This window comes from Lontra canadensis, unplaced genomic scaffold (genome assembly GCF_010015895.1).
Source record: "Lontra canadensis isolate GAN:19392208 unplaced genomic scaffold, GSC_riverotter_1.0 scaffold50, whole genome shotgun sequence".
NCBI classification, from domain to species: Eukaryota; Metazoa; Chordata; class Mammalia; order Carnivora; family Mustelidae; genus Lontra; species Lontra canadensis.
In genome coordinates, this window is record NW_022631044.1 from 11,894,293 (window position 1) to 11,913,786 (window position 19,494).

Consider the following 19,494-nt stretch of genomic DNA (forward strand, 5'->3'; position numbering starts at 1 on the left):
TGACAAATAAATAAACAAAATCTTAAAAAAAAAAAGAAAGAAAGAAAAATAATGGGGAAAAAAAGGAAAGGGTAGAAAATAAAAACAAAAAATAGAGGGAAGAGGAAAAACTCTGGTCTTGAATGAATTCGCCACCCTGCTTTCACCGAGCTGGCTTATGTGTATGAAGAGAGAATCAGTCCAGTGACAGGCATGTTGGTGAGAGATACTCTGATAGTTCAGTGTCTAGAAAGCACTATTGTAGACTCCCAGGGCCTTCCCTTAGTGGGGAAGGGGAGAAAAATGTAGACCCTGGGAAACTAACACAGTTTAAAATAATATGTAACAAAAAATGTTAGTGTGCTGACATTTGATTTTTTTTTTTTAAACATTACTCTGCTAAAACAAAACAAAACCAACCGACCAACCAACCAAAGAAAAACCCACAACTCAGCATGTACTTGGGAGAACTAAACTCTAAAAGCTAGTTTTTCTACTTTAGATCACCTGCCAACTTTAATTCTTAGACCTTAGAGTGATATCAGTTTTATTATAACAGTAATATTTAAGAAAAAAGTTATAGTGGAGTCAGAAATACCCACTTAGAAATAAGGTGATGATGATGATGATGATGTTAATGGTAAACATCCAATAAATTCCTAAGGTGTTTTATAAAATACATTCTCCAATGTTTCCCCATTTGATTCTTTAGGAATCATATGGCATGCAGGTATGGGACTAGTCTGTATGTCAAAAAGGAAACTGAGGTTCACAGAAACCCAGCACTTTAACTGAGGTCAGCTGGTGAGTGCATGTACACCACCACTGTGTTCTCAACCGTGTAGAGAGAACATGTTCTCATTGGATTTTCAAGCAATATGTACTACCATGGAGAAGCGTAACCCATAAAAGCCAGACCCAGGGTGGCCCCTTAACTTATTTGGAGACTAGGTTCAGTATATAGATGTGATGTTGTCAACATGCAGAGCTGAATAGGAATTGGTTCCTGCGTATCTCTTTACCTTGGTTATCCTGAGAAGTTTAAATTTTGTCCTAAAGAGGAGTTTGCCACATCCTGAAAGGAGTGAAACATCGCCTTGTTTAGACATTGCACTGCTTCCAATGGCAGACACCATCTGTGAGTTGGGTTCTAGGACTCCTACCAGAATGAGGTTAACTGTATTACAGTTGGTTGTTTATGAGAGGCACACACTGAAAAACCACGTCAAGAGAGGCACTGCAGTGACCCTAGAAAGAAAGTGAATCCCAGTGAGATTCTAGTGAATCCCAGTGAGATTTCTAGTGACCTAGAAAGAAAGTGAATCCCAGTGAGATTCACCCTGGAGAACCACATTTGAAAGGTCAGGGAGGCTGTGCCCTGGAGCAAATTTCCCATGAAACCTATTGTACCCTTCTAGCTATTTTGAAACACAAATTTCCCTCCATGCTAACTTCTATATTCTCAATTCTTTTTCTTTCTTGGTAGGTTTTAATTAATTAATTTCTCAGACTGGGAACTTTACTATAATATTAGAAGATGATGTTTGTTGAAAGTAGTGCCTCGGATTAAACTGATTTCATGAGTACCATATAATGCCCCCCCCCCAGCCCACCCCAAGGAGTGGCCTCAGTGGGGAAACTGAGTGTTCGTCTTCAGTCTCTGGAGAAGATCATGAAGCAAGTGCCCATTTGCTCTCTAGGTGCATCAGTCTTGCTCAAAAGTGTGGGGGTAGGGGCAAAAATTGTTTGTGAGAAATAGCGATATCCAGATGCCATCTGGGTTTGCCACAGTGACTGTGAGGTGTCCACTCACCTTCCCAGTGCCTTGGTTTCTGTCAGTAAAATGGGAATATAGGAGCTGCTGGCTCTCTTAAGATCCTAGCCATTCTATTGTTTTGACTACTGTCCTCCCACTGCCCAGCCATACTACCTGAGCTGTTTATAGTCACAGAACTTCTGACACTAAATGTGGGGGTTTTCACACCTATAGCCAATTCTCCAATTTTTCAGCACCAACTGCATGTCCAACAATTTAGTTATCATACTACTTGTGGTTAGCACAGACCCACAGGTTAAAGGCTCAGTCACCCAAGACTGTCCTCACTCCTGCCCTTCTGATACCAATCCCAAGTTCCATTACTCTTGGCCACCTGGCTATAAATTTAGAAGTTCCCATGATCCACTCACCTCTCAGGTTCAGGAATTCCGTAGAATGACTCACGGAACTCAGGAAAGTGCTTTGCTTGATGTTACTGGTTTATTATAAAGATACAGGAACAGCCAAGAGGAAGAGATGCATAGGGCAAAGTATGGGGAGGCAGGGTTCATGAAGCTTCCATTATCTTTCCAGGTGTGCAATTCTCCTAACACTTCAGTGTGCTTACCTACCCAGAAGCTCTCTAAATCCCATCATTTAGGGGTTTTATGTAGGTTGCATTTCATAGGCATGATTGATTAAACCATTGGCCATTGGTGATTAACTCTATCTTCAGCTTCTCTCCTCCTTAAAGGTTGGGTGATAGGGCTGAAAGGCTCTTTCTGGTGATCAGCCCTCATCTTGAAACTATCTGGGGCACCTCACCAATAGTCCTCTCACTGGCATATTAAAGACACTTATCACTCCAGAGATCCCAAGGGTTTTAGGACCTGTGTGCAAGGAACCACCTGAGACAAAAGCCAGATACTTACTTTTTATTATACCATACTGTCTATTGACAGAAATTTTCTCCAGGAGTTCCAGATTCTTCACCCCCTATTCCAATGCATGTATTTTTATAGTTGATCTTAGCCAAAAGGCCGAGGAGTGATTCCAATGTCTATATTTTTAGATCGCTTTTTATGTCAGCTAAACATCCTTGTCCTTATACTGAGAGTCCTGTGGTTCAGCACTACATGTCTCCTGTCCCCTTTGTTGGAGGGAGGGCCATGGGGGTATACATACGTCTGTATTTGATGACTCAACAGCCTTTAGTCTTCCTCATGTCTCTTAGACTAGCTTCCAAAGGGCTCGTATGTCTGAGCAGGAAATGTGGAAAAGAACAATGAATAATGGGAGTCATCTCTTCTGTCATTACCAGGGGCATTGTTGTCCTCACACAGTGACACTGAGCTTGGCACTACTGAAAAAGTTTTTAAAAACTCATAGCTTCTGTCTTCTAGGGGCATAGACACCTGGTAATAGCATAGGTAACACATATAGGGAAAACACAGAGACCATAGAAATTGCATAAACATCAAATAATTAACTACACTTACTAAACAGGTGAAAAGAATAGCTCAGTTGATGAGACACAGGCCAAGATTCTGAATAGAGGTGGAGGGGTGGTGCTAGGTGACTGAAGGAGACAAATTATTTAACCCTTCTGTGATTTTGTGAAATGATGGCAATGATAACCTCATCTCAGATGTAGGGAGAGAGCAATAGTAAAGATGGCTGGGAACTACTTAGTAATGTGAAGGACATTATGGCACAGTGAGAAGAGTACTGGGCATTCGTGACCAGGCACCAACTATACTAGGCATAAATACAGCTAGTGAGTTTGGAGAAGGGCAGACACATGGGTGCTACCGTAAAACAGAGTGGGTTAAGTCTAGAGGAGGGGGCACCCAAAGTCCTCTGTGCTCTAATCACCTGTCCCTGGCCTCCTTGCCCTCCCTGTCTTCTTACTGCACTGACACCCCCTCTCCCTGGCAGTTTCTCTTCTGTTGTTTCTCTGTACCATGGCACTATCCTGATTTTCCTAGCTCTCTTTTGAACATTGTAGTATAGGCAATATTTAAAAATGTTGACATACATTATTTTTAAGTGTAATATGTAAATGGCTGAATGATGCTCTATCATGTGGATACATCGTAAGTTACTTAAGCATTCCTGTAGGTAGGTATTTAGATTGATTCTGTTTTTACTCTTCTAATTATTCCTTCAACCGGTGAACAGGTCAGTGAATATGTGCATTTCTTAAAATGTCCTCTGCTGTGCAGAGGCCTGCACTTGTTTACCTAGCAGCCAGTCCTACATAAGAACCATTCCAACACCTCTCTAACTTGTACTTATATCATAGAGAGTGCAAGTGATTCTTGCTCCCACTCTTTTATGTCATCTCTCAAAATTTTAACCTCAGTCTTCTTTCTTCTTTACTGTAATTCTTCTATAAAGAATTTCAAGACCTCAAAAACACCTCAGTTGACAGCTCTAAAACTGAACTTTCTTTATTCAACCATCCAAACAGTCATCTGTCCATCCATCTATCTACCATCAATTATGGGGTCCTCTACATACTCCATTTATTCACTGTTTTTCTAGAGACACAATGATGAAGACATGGCTTCTGTCCATAATAGGGAGATTAGTAGAGTTGAGGAAGAAGATAGATCCCTGATTAAGTAAAATTTATACAAAGTGGATGAATAGTCCTAATTGGTATATCCAGCTTGATGTGGAAAGTGGAAGGGCATTTGGGACAGTTTGCCTAAAGCAGGTGGCATCCACAGTGAGTTCTGAAGGATGTGTGAGTGTTTGCTAGGCTAAGGAGGATAACAAAGAGTGTTTTAGTCAGAGAAGTAACAAGAGAAAAGGAGGAAAGAGGGGCACCTTGGTGGCTCCGTGGGTTAAAGCCTCTGCCTTCAGCTCAGGTCATGATCCTGGGGTCCTGGGATTGAGGTCTGCATCAGGCTCTCTGCTCAGTGGGGAGCCTGCTTCCCCATCTCTCTCTGCCTGCCTCTCTGCCTTCTTGGGATCTCTGTCTGTTAAATAAATAAATAAAATCTGAAAAAAAAAAAAAAGAAAAAGAAAAGGAAGAAAGAGACAAAAGAAGGCATATTTGGGGAACTGCAAGCAAATCAGTAAGCTATCCCGTGTGTGTGTGTGTGTGTGTGCGCACTCGTGTGTGTGTGTGTACGCACTCGCGTGTGTGTGTACACACCTTATGCACAGGTATGAAAAGCCAGTTTAACCACAAAAGGAACAAGACTATGGAATATCTTGTTCCTCACACTAAAGCTGAAACTTCCATCTGAAGGTAGTGGAAAGCCATTGAAGGATTGTAAGCAGGAAAGTAGCATGGCCAGCTTTGTTTTGAGGGAGACTGCTCGGGTGCAGGTGCAGCGGGGAGAATGAACTGCAGCTGGGCAGGACAGGGAGAGAATTTACAAGACAGAAGAGATGAGGAGGATGTGAGCTAGGTGACGAGGATGAAGAAAAGGGGGAAATGCGAAAGCTGTTAAAGAGTAGAATTGACAAAAGCAGAAGAACTGATTATTTGGCAAGGGGGGGTGTTGGTGAGGGATGAACAGGAGGCATCAATGGCTTCGAGGTGTTCAGGTAACTAACCTTTTGTACGGCTTCCGTATAGATTGGACCCACCTGATATCACCCAAGGAGAGCTGGTCAACCGTGAGATGAGAGGAAGGCCAAGGACGCAACCCTAGAATCACTAACATTTCCATGGCAGTTCTTCCTCATGAAGGATGCTGAATTCGCAAGGGCTCAAAACTAAAGGCTTCCATCTTTAACTCAAGGCTCTTCAACAACGCATAACTGCAGTGCTCTGGCATTAGCTAATACCATGGCGACTGCTAAAATTCTTGACATTTGTATGTGCCAGTAATGGTGTAAGGTAGGTTTTATTATTGTTTTGTTAATGATAATTAGAGAGATTTAAATTACTTTCCCAAGTTTATGCAGCTAATAAGTGAAGGAATCAAAATCTCACCCAGGTCTGTCTGATATCAAAGTCTGGCTCCTTCAACTGCACCACTGCCTTGGTTTGATCCCTCAAGATGGCTGCTCTCATCCGTCATGTTAGTCCTATCTGTAGCCAGGCTCTGCTTGGTTTCCATCAGTTCACACTCCAGACTTCCTCTAGGAAGCCACATCTCTCCCTCAAAGGCCTTCTCCCCGACTCATTTTATCCTCTGTTTTGCATCTTCCCCAGTACTTTTTAAAAATATCATTTGTATTATGTTCTTTCTGGTTTAGAATCTATTGAATGTCAGACATGTGCCAGATATGATAATGAGCACTTTCTAATACATGCCACACTGTGCCTGAGATCTTGCAGATGGATGCTGTTCCTGGAGGAGGTAAATGCGGTATTGGGATTGGAACTTGGGCCTTTCAGACTTCAAAATCCATGCTTAGAGGAAGAGAGAGAAAAAGAGAGGAAGGAAAGAAAGGAGGAAAAGAGAGGGACAGGAAAATAGGGGTAAAAATGTAAAATAAACATTTTAATACAAGCAGTAATTTTGGAGGCAACTATCAGGACTGGCCATAGGTCTCAAGAGGGATCATCTGGCAAACACAGACCAGAGGTGGCTGTAGACATTCACATTTTCTTTCCTTGGTTCGAGACAAGAAGTGCTCCTCACCGATACGACTTGTTCTAGAGCATATCACAGACCTTAAAAAAAAAATCTTGGGAAGAGAAATATCATGGAAGATAAAATCCATGTAACCAATGGGCAGCCAAGCTTTCTCAGAGGTGCTACAATTGAGGCTTCATTGATGCGTACACACAGCAGAACATCTGATAATAGGAAATGAGCTGGGAAACCTAACAGTCACTTGGCACTACTCCGCAAATATATAAAGGTATCAAAGTTAACAACTTATATAATAATACTAAATAAGATAATGTCAGATGTGGGAGCTGATTTACTCTGATGTCCTAGCTTTGGGGGGCTGCTAGGATCTTTGCTGCACTGTTAGAGTAACAAGGTTGTTCACTTTTATGGAACTAAACGTTCTGTACTTTCTTTCCCTAGAATGAGCGCCACTCAATTTCCTCTTGTCTGTGCATATTGCAAAGCCACTTATGAAGCCATGCTTAGCAAAAACTCCTTATAAGGGGCCAGATAATCAATATTGTGGGCTTTTATGGCCATGTAGCCTCTGTCGCATCTGCTCAGTCCAACCCCTGTAGTGTGAAAGCAGCCACAGATAAAATGTAGCGAGTGTGCCTGCATTCCAATAAAACTTTATTTATGGGCACTGAAATTTGAATTTAATAAAAGCTTTCATGTGTCAATAAATAGAATTCTTTTGATTTTTAAACCCAGTTAAAAATATAAAAACCAGGGACTCCTGGGTGGCTCAGTGGGTTAAGCCACTGCCTTCGGCTCAGGTCATGATCTCAGAGTCCTGGGATCGAGCCCCATATCAGGCTCTCTGCTCAGCGGGGAGCGTGCTTCCCCCCTCTCTCTCTGCCTGCCTCTCTGCCTACTTGTGATCTCTCTGTCAAATAAAATATATATATATATAAACTATTCTTAGCTTGTGGCTCTATGGAAACAGGCAATGGACTGGGTTTGGCCTGTGGCCCAGAGTTTGTTGACCCCTACACGACAGTCCAGAAAGCTGAGGGTGGTTCGGTTCTCCTGTGTTCATAGGACTGCTTTCCTAGAAGGAAGTGTCTAGCTAGCTCTGTTAGTGCCTCTGAGCTTCAACTATTAATTGGTATTGTTTCTTATTCTCTGCTATATTTTAAGGTATGAACCTAAGGAATTTTGAAGTCATTATGTGGGTGAGGGACTGTTAAAAATAAATCCTTCAGGTTTAGAAGTGGTAGAGAGGGAATAGAGGTTGTTAGCAAATCCAGGAGTTTTCAGGTAAATGGTTCAGAAAGCATTGGGCTGGGCGGCAGGTTGCCTCTAAAGGTCATTGGTACTACTTTGCGTCTTCTCTTTATATACTTTATGTCTCTCATAAAATAAAGTTGAAGCAGTTTAATTTAACAGTCTAATTAGTAATGGATTTTTCATTTTATATTTTTAACTATGCAATACAGAGGTCTAGATGTGACTAAGCCCGAGGAAGGATATGTGTATATTACATCGGGCCTTTCTGACAGCAGGCTAAATGGAAATGATCTGTTTCTGTTTGCTTGCCAAAGAATTGGTGGGTGTGGGGAAATATAGCTGTGCATTTTCTCTGAATAACAGGCCCAGGGATTGGGATACACTTTGAGCTTCATTTCAACCATTATGCAGTTGTTTCCTGATATTATATGTGGTCAACTGAAAAAATCAGAACAGCCTTGCCCACCGGATCTTGAAAGTCAACACCTTGGGATTCATTTTTTTTTTTTTAATTGGTTTTACACCTCTGAGCCAGAGCACGAGGGGCTAGGGCAAAAATGAAGATCCGATTAAAGACCTGGTCTTGAAACTTGACCGAGACTTGAGAGAGACACCTCTCTTGAGAGTTCAGTAAGACTCTGCACACATCCTCATGGAGAAGGTGAAGGATGGATAAGAGACTATGGGACTGTGTTTGAAGTCATGCTTCTTCTGTATAAGCCAGAGAAGGGGAGTTACTTTGAAATTTAACTTTGTGATTTAGTCTCTCTAAAATCATTTAATCCTCTTACCCCACTACAGGTGGTCAGCCCAAAACAACAACAAATATCCCCACAGATATAATATTCACTTGAGAACATATAGATTTTCAAAGCTGAAAGTAGGTTTTTCTTTTTTTAATGAACAATCCCATCAAAATACAGATTAAGTCCCTAACCCATCAAAAAAAAAAAAAAATCCCGAAAATGTCTATAATTCCATTCATCCTATAAACAATTCTTCCCATTTGGGGGACTCTCTAATGTATTTAAAGAAAAAGATGCCTATAATTTCCTGAGCTTGTGACATTTTGAGAAAGACCAAAAAAAAAAAAAAAAAAACCCAAATTTTATCTTCTTTGGAAAACAGGCTGTTTTCCAGTGATGTATGTTCTTATATTTTGAGATACAATACTTCTTACTTTGAAACGTGGCACTTTCCACGTACACAGTGTAGGAGAGCATGTACAGAGCTCTGCCTCCCCTGGCCGTCCTTCTGGTGTCTGGGTTTGGGAGAAGAGGGCCTTCAGTCTGCAGGTCCCAGGCATCACAGTTTACCTGTTCTGTAAGTGCCCCGAGTTCCACTTCCGCTCCACCTTAAGGTGGGCTTGTTGGGCTCACTAGGGACTACTGCACCCCAGGGGCCTAGAGCCAGAGATGAACACAGAAGAACCAATCTGGTAAATTACTCTGTCTTCTATTGCCCTCCTGATCTGTTCCAGTGCTGGAATACACTAGGCCAAAGGGATATTTTCCCAAATATGGGTGGAAAAATCATTTATGTAAACTGGGCACTGGCTTTATAGAGCTGATTTTCTTCTTGGGGAGGAAAGAACTGGGAGGTGAGAGGTAGGCAGAGAGGGGGAAGCAATCCCAAAGATGAGGGGTGCGGGTGGGGAGGGAAAAGATATATTCTTTCAGATAAAATTAATTGGCTCTGTAAATGGCAGAAAGGAAGACTTGAGATGGCTTAACCCACTTTGGCTGATTCATTTAATAAAGTTTGGCTGAAGCCTTAGCTGTGTTTTGAGGTCATTTTTATCCATAGTACCAGGCACCTCCTATAAGTAAGCCTAGTTTACAGTAGCTTTGGCTTTGCTGCTGGGCTCATGTGGTCCAAAAACTGCAAGACTTCGGCACCTATATCCAGGGAAGGATGTTTTCAGAGAGAGAGAGAGAGAGACGAGGGAGAGAGAGATTGAGACATGGAAATGGTTGATTTCTTGCATCCCCTTTGGGTTGGGGGGAAAAGGCCATGTTGTAGCCAAAAGAGAAACAAAGGATGGCAGGGAGAAAACGGGTTCACTGAGAGACTAACCCTTATTTACTCTGGGAAGGTAAAGAACAAGCACAAAAAGGAGTGTGAGGGACCACTGGCACCTGTTATCGGTCATTAACAAACGACCATGTACTGCTAATCTGTGATCATAAAAAGGCCATCTGCTAATGCTCAAAGGTCATTAAGATGCCAGCCGTGTTTACTCTGTTCTCATTGGTTGGGCCAGTCATTTCCAAGAAAAAAGGGGCTTCAATGGTTATTGTGGTGGTGCTTGCTAATGCCACTCTAGTTTTGGGTCTGTCAGTGTTTCCTTTATAAACCCCCACTCTCATCTGATTTAAAACATAGCCATAAAAATAACAGGTTTACCGAATATGCATGTATGTATACATGTATGTGCTGTTTATTTTCACAGAGGGGGAAATTTGAAGTGCACCAGCTTGACTCTATTCCTGTTCAAAAATACTCATTAAAAAGGAAAGGTGATTTCTTCATTTCGGGTCTTCTTTTATTTAACCTGACTGATGGGCCTATTTTGTATAATAGACTTCCCGCAATCCCTAAAAACTATTTTCCTCGATCAAATAAACATCTTTCCAAAGGAGAATCATCATCCCAACTTGACGGAGACCGTGGCTTTTCCATGCTGTTGAGAGAATTGGATTATGTGTGGGTTGACCGAAGACTGGATTAATGCTGGGACTGTGCCTTAGAAAGGGCACGTACTGAATTAAAGCTTACCTCCCCTTTTGCCGGCTTCTCTTGTTCCCAGAAATTATCAGATGGGTTACCCAATTGATTTTGTTTCTCTGACCTTTCCTGTGGGTTTGTGCATGTAGTTCTCTCTAAAGAGGAGAGGGTAAATTATTTTTTCTTTCCTTTTGTTTTTTAAAAACAAAACAAGGTAACAGTGAATTCATAGAAACCTATCAGGGTGATAAAACATGTTGAGTGTTCAAAAGTGCTACTAACATTAGAGGAGTTATCTAGAGCTAAATAATCTCATTATTATTATGTGTACACACATGTCAGTGTGAGATATATGTCTAGAACTTTAAGGAACTGTTCTTTTTTTCTTATATAGTTTCTCGTCTCTGCTTCTAGGATTCCCTGGAAAAGGAAAGCTAGAAATAAAGCCCTGTGTGTAAACTAATTGACCAAAGGACTCATAAGCAAGTTATGTAATTTTAAAATTCTATCCCAGTCTGTTCATTGTGGCTGTTAAGGAAGGTGGCTCTTATTAGTGGGTGGCCTGGCAGACCATATGTTCTACTACCTGGCCACAGCAGGTGGGCAAGACAGAACCCAATTCTAAAATATGAATTTTAGCAATACTCTGTGTGTGTGCATGCGTGCGTGCATGCACGTGTGCATATTTGGGGGCAAAAAAGCAAAATGGTCAGATCTTCAAGGTCAATGTAGACCTGTATGCTTAAGTGTGATTTTTCAAAAACCCAGGCAGTTGGGTTTGGTTTTTGTTTGTTTTGTGTTTTTTTTTTTTTTTCTCCTGAGATTCTTTAGTGATGGAGGCCAAGATTCAGAATCCCAGGTTCAGAATTTTTCTCCTTCGTTTCTGATAGCATCATCGTTTCTCATCATACCCTTGCCTTTCATCTCTGCCAATTAAGTAAGTAGCCAGAGCCTTGTTTTGAAAGTTCTGAGTAGTTAGTAAGCTCTTTTTTTTCTGAGCCAAGCCAACGTGTCCTCTGGAGGCCTCTGAATGAGGGGTCTGTCCACTGCCCCCACCTCTGTCTGCCTGTTAGTGCAGGCCTGGGCTTAATCTTTTGCTTTCAACGAGTTGCAAGGGGGGTGGAAGTTATAGAGCAGGGGGTGGGGTGGTGACCGCAGGTGGCTGAAGAAAGAGGTCTTGTTCTCATGATGCTAAATGGCTGGTTAGCACTGCTTTTACTGTGAAATTCAGCTTCTGTCACTTCGTGGTTAATTGCTTTATTATTCTCAGATCCAGATTGGACCTGATTTAGTTCTGTCAGGAGCCATGACTCCTCCTGGCATTTGGCCAGGATCCTTTCGATCCTTTGATCTGAGGTTTTATAATCACATTACCGTTCAGATTGCGGCAGGAGGCATGGGGCTTTTGCAGCCGCTTTCTACTTAGAAGTGCCCAGGTTTACTCAGTAGGTGAACGGAGTGTGACTTTGACGTGGACAGGGGATGGGTGATTGGGGTCTTATCCCTAACTCAGTTTCTCCTTCCCGGTCTTAGGCTTTATGGGTTTAATTTGCTTTCCTCTTTCTGTTCATCCCCAAATGGCGATGGTAGCAGGCATATGGACTCGCCTGTCTGGTGGGTTTATTTTCAGCCGTCTCTGAGTTGAACCCTGGGTAAGGTTTTGCTCTCCTCTTTTGCCAGAGCTTTTCTACATTAGCTGGCTGTCCTTACCGTGAAACAAGCCAACAGGTAGTTAAAGTGGCCTCCCCCATAATTGTAAGCAGAGGCTGGCTGGCCCCCATCAATTGTTCTAGGCTGAAAACGTCGAGTAGCCCATGGGCAGTGGGCTGTGTTGTTAGTGTGCCTGGTGAGTGTGAGGAGCAGAAGCAACGAAGGCCTGGGCTTTTTAATAGGCAGGGCTGTAAATGTCGGCCAGGCCTAAGTCACAGATGCACCACAGAGCTCTTTCAAGCCCTTATTCCTATGCTCCACTTGTAACTATTTTTAACCTTATTAAAAAGGAGCGAAATGCTTTAGCTTCACAAGCGCATGCTAGAGTCTTGCAGTAAATTTCTTTGGTTTATAACTCCACCTTTGATTCAGAAGGCCAGCGGGCATGAGAACTCGGATAAACATAAATCTCCAGATCTGCTCCAGGGAACCACATGCAGTTAGGGATGTGCTAGAAGCTGGCCCTGGGGCTCCAGCTGGAGCAGAGGGGAAGGAGAGGCTCCCCTCTTTGGATTTTCAGGCAGCCCAATCTTCAATTCAATCTTGCAAAGACAGAATTTGTGGCATTTGTGTAATAGAAACACAGGCAGAAGTCAGAAGCATGCACCGAGGCAGGTGATGTCTGATAAATTGAGCTGCACGTGACCAGTTTCCCGGCACAAGGTCAACAGGCCGTGGAAGCCAACGGCTGGTGTAGGAGGCAGAAATGGGGCTGGCATTACAGGACCAAGGGATTTTTGTCTTTTTTTCCATGTCTCACATGGCAGCTCCTCTTCTATCAGTGGCAGGGGCTAAAATCTCATTTAGAATTTTTTCTAAGCTATCTAGTTGGGAAAGTATTTGCTAACTTTTGAAAGAAGGACTTCTTTGGGCCAGGCCTGATCTTGGTCCCAGGTTCCCGCATGGGTCTCTCTGTCACGATTCGAAACAGAAAGAGACTCTTGCCGCTATACTGCTTTGAGTTCAGATGCCCATTATGTGAAGAAGCCCAAATTGGACTAAATTTCAGATGGTCAACAAGGAGGCCTCAGATGAGCTGGCATGATAACAGAAGTTTCTGATTTAAGACTTTGGTGGTCATTGTGGGTGTACTGTGCAAGAATTGGAGCATTGCCAGGGACAAACAAGACAGAATTTCTGTCCTAAGAACTTGTCATTTTATTAGAGATGCCACATCCAGTTATAGAGTTGTATGGGGCATACATGACTACAGAGTTAACACCACTGGAGGTCAGAAAAGAAAGCATTTATGGTGCCAGGACAGGTCAAAAAAGGCTGATGAGAGCAAGGGCACTAGATTCTCAGACACCGTTAAGTGTCGGCTCTCATGAACATCTGGCATTTTTAACTGTTGTTGATTACTTCTCTCCACTCACTTTCTGGCAACAAAATTCTCTTTCCTGTGGGAGAATTCCATGCCACATGATTGATTCAGCTGAACTGCCCTACCACAGGGTTGTGCATGTGACTGAGGCCTGGCCAATCAGAATATCTCACTGCTTTGGCTATGTTGATTGGTTCAAAGATGGACCTCTGACTCCATCTAGCCAATCATAAGCCTCCTGAAACACTCTTGCTGGAGCTAGAGGGAAGACTTGTTCTTTCTACTGGGCGTGCCAGGCTGGAAATGTGTGCATGTGGAGCTGCTAGCAGCTCTTCTGACACAGTGTGAAGAGAGCCAGTTTGAGCTGAACAGAGATAAGCAGAGCTAAGAGATGGCAAGAGAAACAGACATCTTTCAGTGACGTCATTTGAGTTCTGTATCTAGCAGTGTCTGAAGCCATTTATGTGGGCCAGTAATTTTTTTAATCTTTATTAATGTGAGTCAGGTCCTATAAGTTATAAGCGGAGGAATTTGACTAGTATGGGATGGGGGATATGATAGAAATGTTTCGAGGAAGGAGGATACTTGTTTCTATGTGAGTGCTGTAGTTTGTAAACAGTGTAGTAACTTTACCCAAAACAAAAAAACAACAGAGTGTGTTACCCTGGCTAACTCTTTTCTCTTGAAGACAAGTTACATGGCAGCATATAGAATTAAGGCCAGATAAAATGTTTATCGGTACTGGGCCCAAGAAATCCATTTTTAGAAATATATTTATCAGGGTGAGTTACTACGCAAACCTTCCCAACTTTCTTCAGAAACCTCATTATCACCATACATTCTGCCAAGAACACACTTTGAAACATGATACTTTGACCAGAACATTCAATTCAATATTTATTGAACTCTGTGAGTCAGTTATTGTGCTAGGTTTGGGGATACACTGAGAAACAGGATAGACATAGTCTCTCTCCTCAAAGAACTTGTGAACTTGAAAAATAATATAAACTGGTATTATTTAATGAGAAGAGAGTTTTCCAGTGGCTTTATATTTGCTAAACATTCAATGTCTACGATCTCTCTCAAGACTTTGTTTTATCTGGGTCTCAGAACATACCTGTCTCACAGTTTTAATATTAGAGATCCCTAACTCCTTCTTAGAGTTTTTCTGCTAGTTAACCTGTGATTTATGGCATAATCCACTGGTCTTGGTTTATTTAAGTGTTAAATTTCTAAAGGATTTGGCCATTCCTATCAACTTGCTTTGTACAGTGCCAACTAAAAGGTTATGCTCAAATTAAAAGAAAAAAATTAAAAAGAAGAAAAAATAATATTGTGCCAATCCCAGCTGAATTGAGTATAATATTTTTGTATTCCCTCTACAACATCCTCCCCACTTCTGTGGTGGCCTGGAATATCAATAATTGTAGCATCGATAGGCTACTTTTATGTACTTTTATGCTTCTCAGTAGTGGTACACTCATGGTAGCAAAATATGATGGCCCAGAGGCTATAAGTAATGGAGATTTTAGGTGCTGGTAGGCCTCTTCTCTCATTTGCTAGAATAATTGAATCAGACTTAGGTTCAGACCCTGGCTCTATCACTTAGTAGTTATATTTCTTGGGTCACATTGCCTAATTACTCTGAACTTCAGATTCCTCAACGGTAAAATGAGACTAAATAATAGTAATATCTGTCTTGGATGTGAGGACTAAGTGAAATAAGGCATAAAAAGTGGTTAGCAAAATGCTGGCATATAAAATTATGCAAAGATGCTAAAGTCAGTGTGTGCATGTATGATGAAAAACAAGATACTTTTACCATCTCAGAGTATTTACCATCTCCCCAAGATACATAGACATTACAAAGGGAAAAATAGTAATTTTATAGTGGAGAAACCTGACAAAAACTGCTTTTGTCAAGTGATCAGAGTAATATCATTAATAATGAAGTTCACAATCCAATAATAATTGGCTAAGTAGAAATCATGTGCCTCCTGATACAATGCACTGAGAGGGACACAACACCACATTTATGATATGCTTGCCAAAAATCTATAACCTGAATTTAATCATGCAGAAGCATCAGACAAACCTAGATTGGGAGACATTAACAGTAAAGAAGTAACTGACCTATCCTTTTTGAAAATATCAGGGTCACGAAAGATAAACGACAGATTAAGGAACTGTCAAAATGCAATGTATGATCCAAGATGGGAGACTGGACTGGAAAAAAAAGGGGGGGTTTCAATAGTATATTTGGCAAAACTTGAATATAATCTTTAGGTTTGATTATAACATCGTTTCAATGATAATTTCCTGATTTTAGTAATTGTGTGATGGTTATGTAAGATGTTAATAGTTGAGGAATCTGAGTGAAAGGTATATATATATATATATATATATATATATATATATATATATATATAAATTCACGTCAATTTTATAATATTTGGGAATCAAATTATTTCACAATGGAAAGAAAAATGCATGTAGTAGGCATTCAATAGATCATGTTGTGACTGAGGGAATCTTCCTGAATCTGGGCCAGTCATTTAGATGAGGTTGGCAGCTTTGAGTGCTGTGTCTGTATGTACCTCTGCTGGGAGGTCTGGCAGCTCCATGAGGGTGTTAGACATTCGCAAGGACATTCCGGGGCTGGTTTCTATCTGACTGTCTCCCTATGGTATGTCCTTCATCTCCACAGCTCCTTTGAGAAAGAAGTTTGAGACAAGCAGGAAGTTGGTTTCTGACAGTTTTTAGAAATCCAGCTCCTCCTCTGAAGTCAGTGTGATTGTCCATTTGACACAGATCCACCCACAGCTCTCTGTTTTGTTCAAACATTAATTCTGCTCTGGAAGCTACCATCATCCTTTTGCTTGTTGGGCCTTACCTTTTGATCATTGGGAACAGGAGGAATAATGGTAGACTTAAAACAAAGGGTTAAGTGTCCAAATCTGACATTCACATTGTCAATATAGTACATGTCCTAGAAGAAAACTTAGGAAAGGCGACTAAAGCCACCAAAGGGGCATTAGTGCAAGGATATACAGAGTTCTAGAAGAAGACTTGGTTCTGGAAAAACCAAACCAGAGAGAGCTTTTGACCTGTAAAATACATAAGGTCCTGAAATGTAAACATGCGTTCTTTGCCATTCCTGACAGAAACTGGCTGCATGTCAAAATGGGAAAGGACCAGATCGGGGGAAAATAAAAGGAAAAGCTACCACCAAAGTAAACAAAACACACATGAACCTTGTCATCAAGTAACAAGTAACATCAAGTAACATGTAACGAGTCTGAGGGTGATGAGGTTTGTGAAGGGCTTGAATGAACTCAGGTGATAGCTCTGAGACACAGTGAAATTATGGAGAGTGGAGTCGCTGGCCGGGAGCACGGGTGTATCTTCTGCCGAAGCCTCCTTTCCATCCTGGTTAGAATTGCATCCCAAACTCAGGAACGTCCCTCTTCTTAATTTGGCTCATCCGCTCATAGCCCCTTGAACGTGGGCTGCTGTGAATCGGTGGTGATGATCTCGCAAGGAACGTTGTGAAGTTAACAAATACGATTTGTAATGGGCACTGCAGATATAAAGTGCCATAAAATGCTAATGAATGATAGTGTGCATCCACTGGTTAGCGGGCCAGCGCAACAGGCCAAGGATAACAGAAAAAGAGACTGCCTTTTGAACACACAAAGTGCTATCCTATTCATCTGGCCTCATGCCTGCCGCCGTGGGAGGCTCTGGATCAGCCCTCATTATTCACCCAAACAACTTCCTTTCCCTCTCTGTCTGGGTCTGCAGGCCACTTTCTGAGCAAAGAAAGATTCCCTGAAACCTTTTGGCGCCATCAACAACAGCAGCAGCAAGAAAAGTTTGGCTTGAAAAATTCATTCATAGGATGAAAAAATACAATGGAAATCTATCATTATGGATGTTTCCGAGAGAGGGAGAAAAAAGACCCGGGCTTTGTTTTGCATTTTGGTAAGAAATGATATATAGCTACCTCGTAAAAACAGTTTTATTAAAAAGATCTTCTCGCCCTGAATTCAAAATACGAATTGTGCCCTCTTATCATCCAGTCACTTTAGAATGAAAGTTGAAAATGCTGATACTGTGGAACTAGCCCTTGGTATTCTATCTCATAGCTGATATATTTGTCTAATACTTTGGTTTTTGAAGGCCCATTACTCAGGACCCGTGTGCAGGGCTGTTCATTTTAATCCTTTCTGCGTACTGAAAACAGGAGTGTGAGGAAGAACCTGTAGATAAGGTTCCCTCTTCTGTGTCGGTAGGTGGTGGGGTATGAGCCAGACAGCAAGACGAATGGAGTTGTTGTCACCCTAAGAAAGGGGTTCTGACCTCAGATTTGCGGGGCTTTTGTTTAGGGAAACTCTGCTCAGAAGTAGGGTTCTCTGTTGGTTAGAACATCCCTTCTTTTGTGGAGTAGAAAATTTTAAGAGCCCAACAAGTGTGCAGATATTCATAATGGGGAGTTCAGGGGGCTTGCAACACCTTAGTTTCACAATAGAACAGTTAGAATCTTGTATGTCTACTCTGCCCTAATGAAAGGAACCTCTTTTGCGCCTTAAGCAGCATATCGAGGTCATATCGAGTCAGAAGGCTGGGGCTATCTTTTGCTATGAAATGTGAGAGGAATCGTGGAGTTCTTACTCCATGGTGCCTCTGGGTTCCTTGAATGGTTCAAAGGGAGGGTGGCTGAGGGTCCCAGAGTAAGCTGTTTCACAGTGCTAATACCTTGGTATACACAAAGCTATCCAGCAATTATACAGATGCTTGACAGTGTTATCATCATTATTTATTTTGCTATAAGCTAGATTTATAGCATTTGTAATACTAAGCATAAGAAACATTAATAGCTTTACTAATTATATCACTACTTTACAGATATACAAAGCGATAAAAATGCCAAGTAAGTGAACTAGTAAAACATTTTTAAGAGAATTTTAAAATCACTTGCTGATTGACGATGTCTTTGGTGAGTCTTGGGGTTTGAATGGCGAAGAAGACAGCCTTCTTTGTAGATTTAAGTCTTGCTTTCCTGCCTCTTCATGATAAATTGAAAGTAATTCTGCCTTAACCTGACCATAATCAACTGAGCCATGTATTTAATGTGGAGCCAACAAAATGTACTTTGTTTTGGATCAGAGCTAAGTGAAAATCCAAGTGTGGAGAAGGAGAGAGGGAGAGGGAGGGAGAGAAGGAGAGAAGGAGAGAGGGAGAGAGGAAACGATCATAAATGAAGTGGGGGGAATAAAGAGAACTGAGGAACTAACGCTGTGCATCTCCCCATTCTGGTTATTGATCTTGCTCTGTGTTCTCCAGAAAACACCTTGTTATAAATGAGGATATTGAGTGAAGAAAAAGAGTTAATAAATCCACTGCCTTTGCCACAACTGCTAATGGAAATCCATGAGCAGTTTCAGGCTGGACAAGTAAAAAGACCAAATTTGGAATGGAGGACATAGTGGATAAGAATTGAGTAGGCAGCCTGCCCGGTCCGTGAGCTGCAGTGCTGGGCAATATTTTTTGTGGGTTGCAGTTCACAATTCCTGAGGTCCCATCTGTTGACCTGTACAACAAGTCAGCAGCAAGACTGCCACTGCCGTCCTAGAGTGGGAAGATCCCTGCTTTTGTAAATAAAGTGCTCCTGGAACACAGCCATACCCTTCCATTGAAGTATCATCTACTGTTACTCAACCCAGAGTTGAGCAGTTGCGACAGAGACCTTATGGCCCACAAAGCTGAAAAGATTTACTATCTGACCATTTATTTAAAAGAAAAAAAAAAAAAAAGGTGACTCTAAAGGAGTGCCCATTTTTTAAATTATTTCTCACTGGGATGTAGTACATGACTACTTCAAAGTTTTCACTGCTTGTTCCAATGCTGTCTGAGCATCAGAAGCCCGAGATGGGGGAGGGGAGGGTGCGTGTGTAGAAAAAGGCCCTTCTGTTTGTGCAAAAATAAGAAGTGTGACCCTTTAAAAAAAAGGCCTAGGTTGCATTAGATAATCCTGATTTTAAATGTCTAATCTTAAAGCTATAACTCAGGGATAAAAGAGTGTGAGTATTTTTATTTGTGGTTTGTGGTGGGTCTTATTGCATTTCTCCGTCTTCTTAAAGCTAGCTGGGAGGTTCATAGTAGGGAATAACTCACCT

At 41.6% G+C, this 19,494-nt stretch overlaps 1 long non-coding RNA gene across 3 annotated transcripts in view; it reads left to right on the plus strand.

The window, feature by feature from the left end:
- The first annotated feature begins 16,834 nt into the window (after window positions 1–16,834).
- LOC116877244 overlaps window positions 16,835–19,494 on the plus strand; it is a 321,390-nt gene continuing 318,730 nt past the window's right edge. For all 3 annotated transcript variants that reach the window (XR_004384593.1, XR_004384594.1, XR_004384592.1), the window contains exon 1: window positions 16,835–17,299. This is a non-coding gene — a long non-coding RNA (uncharacterized LOC116877244). The remainder of the gene's footprint in view (window positions 17,300–19,494) is intronic.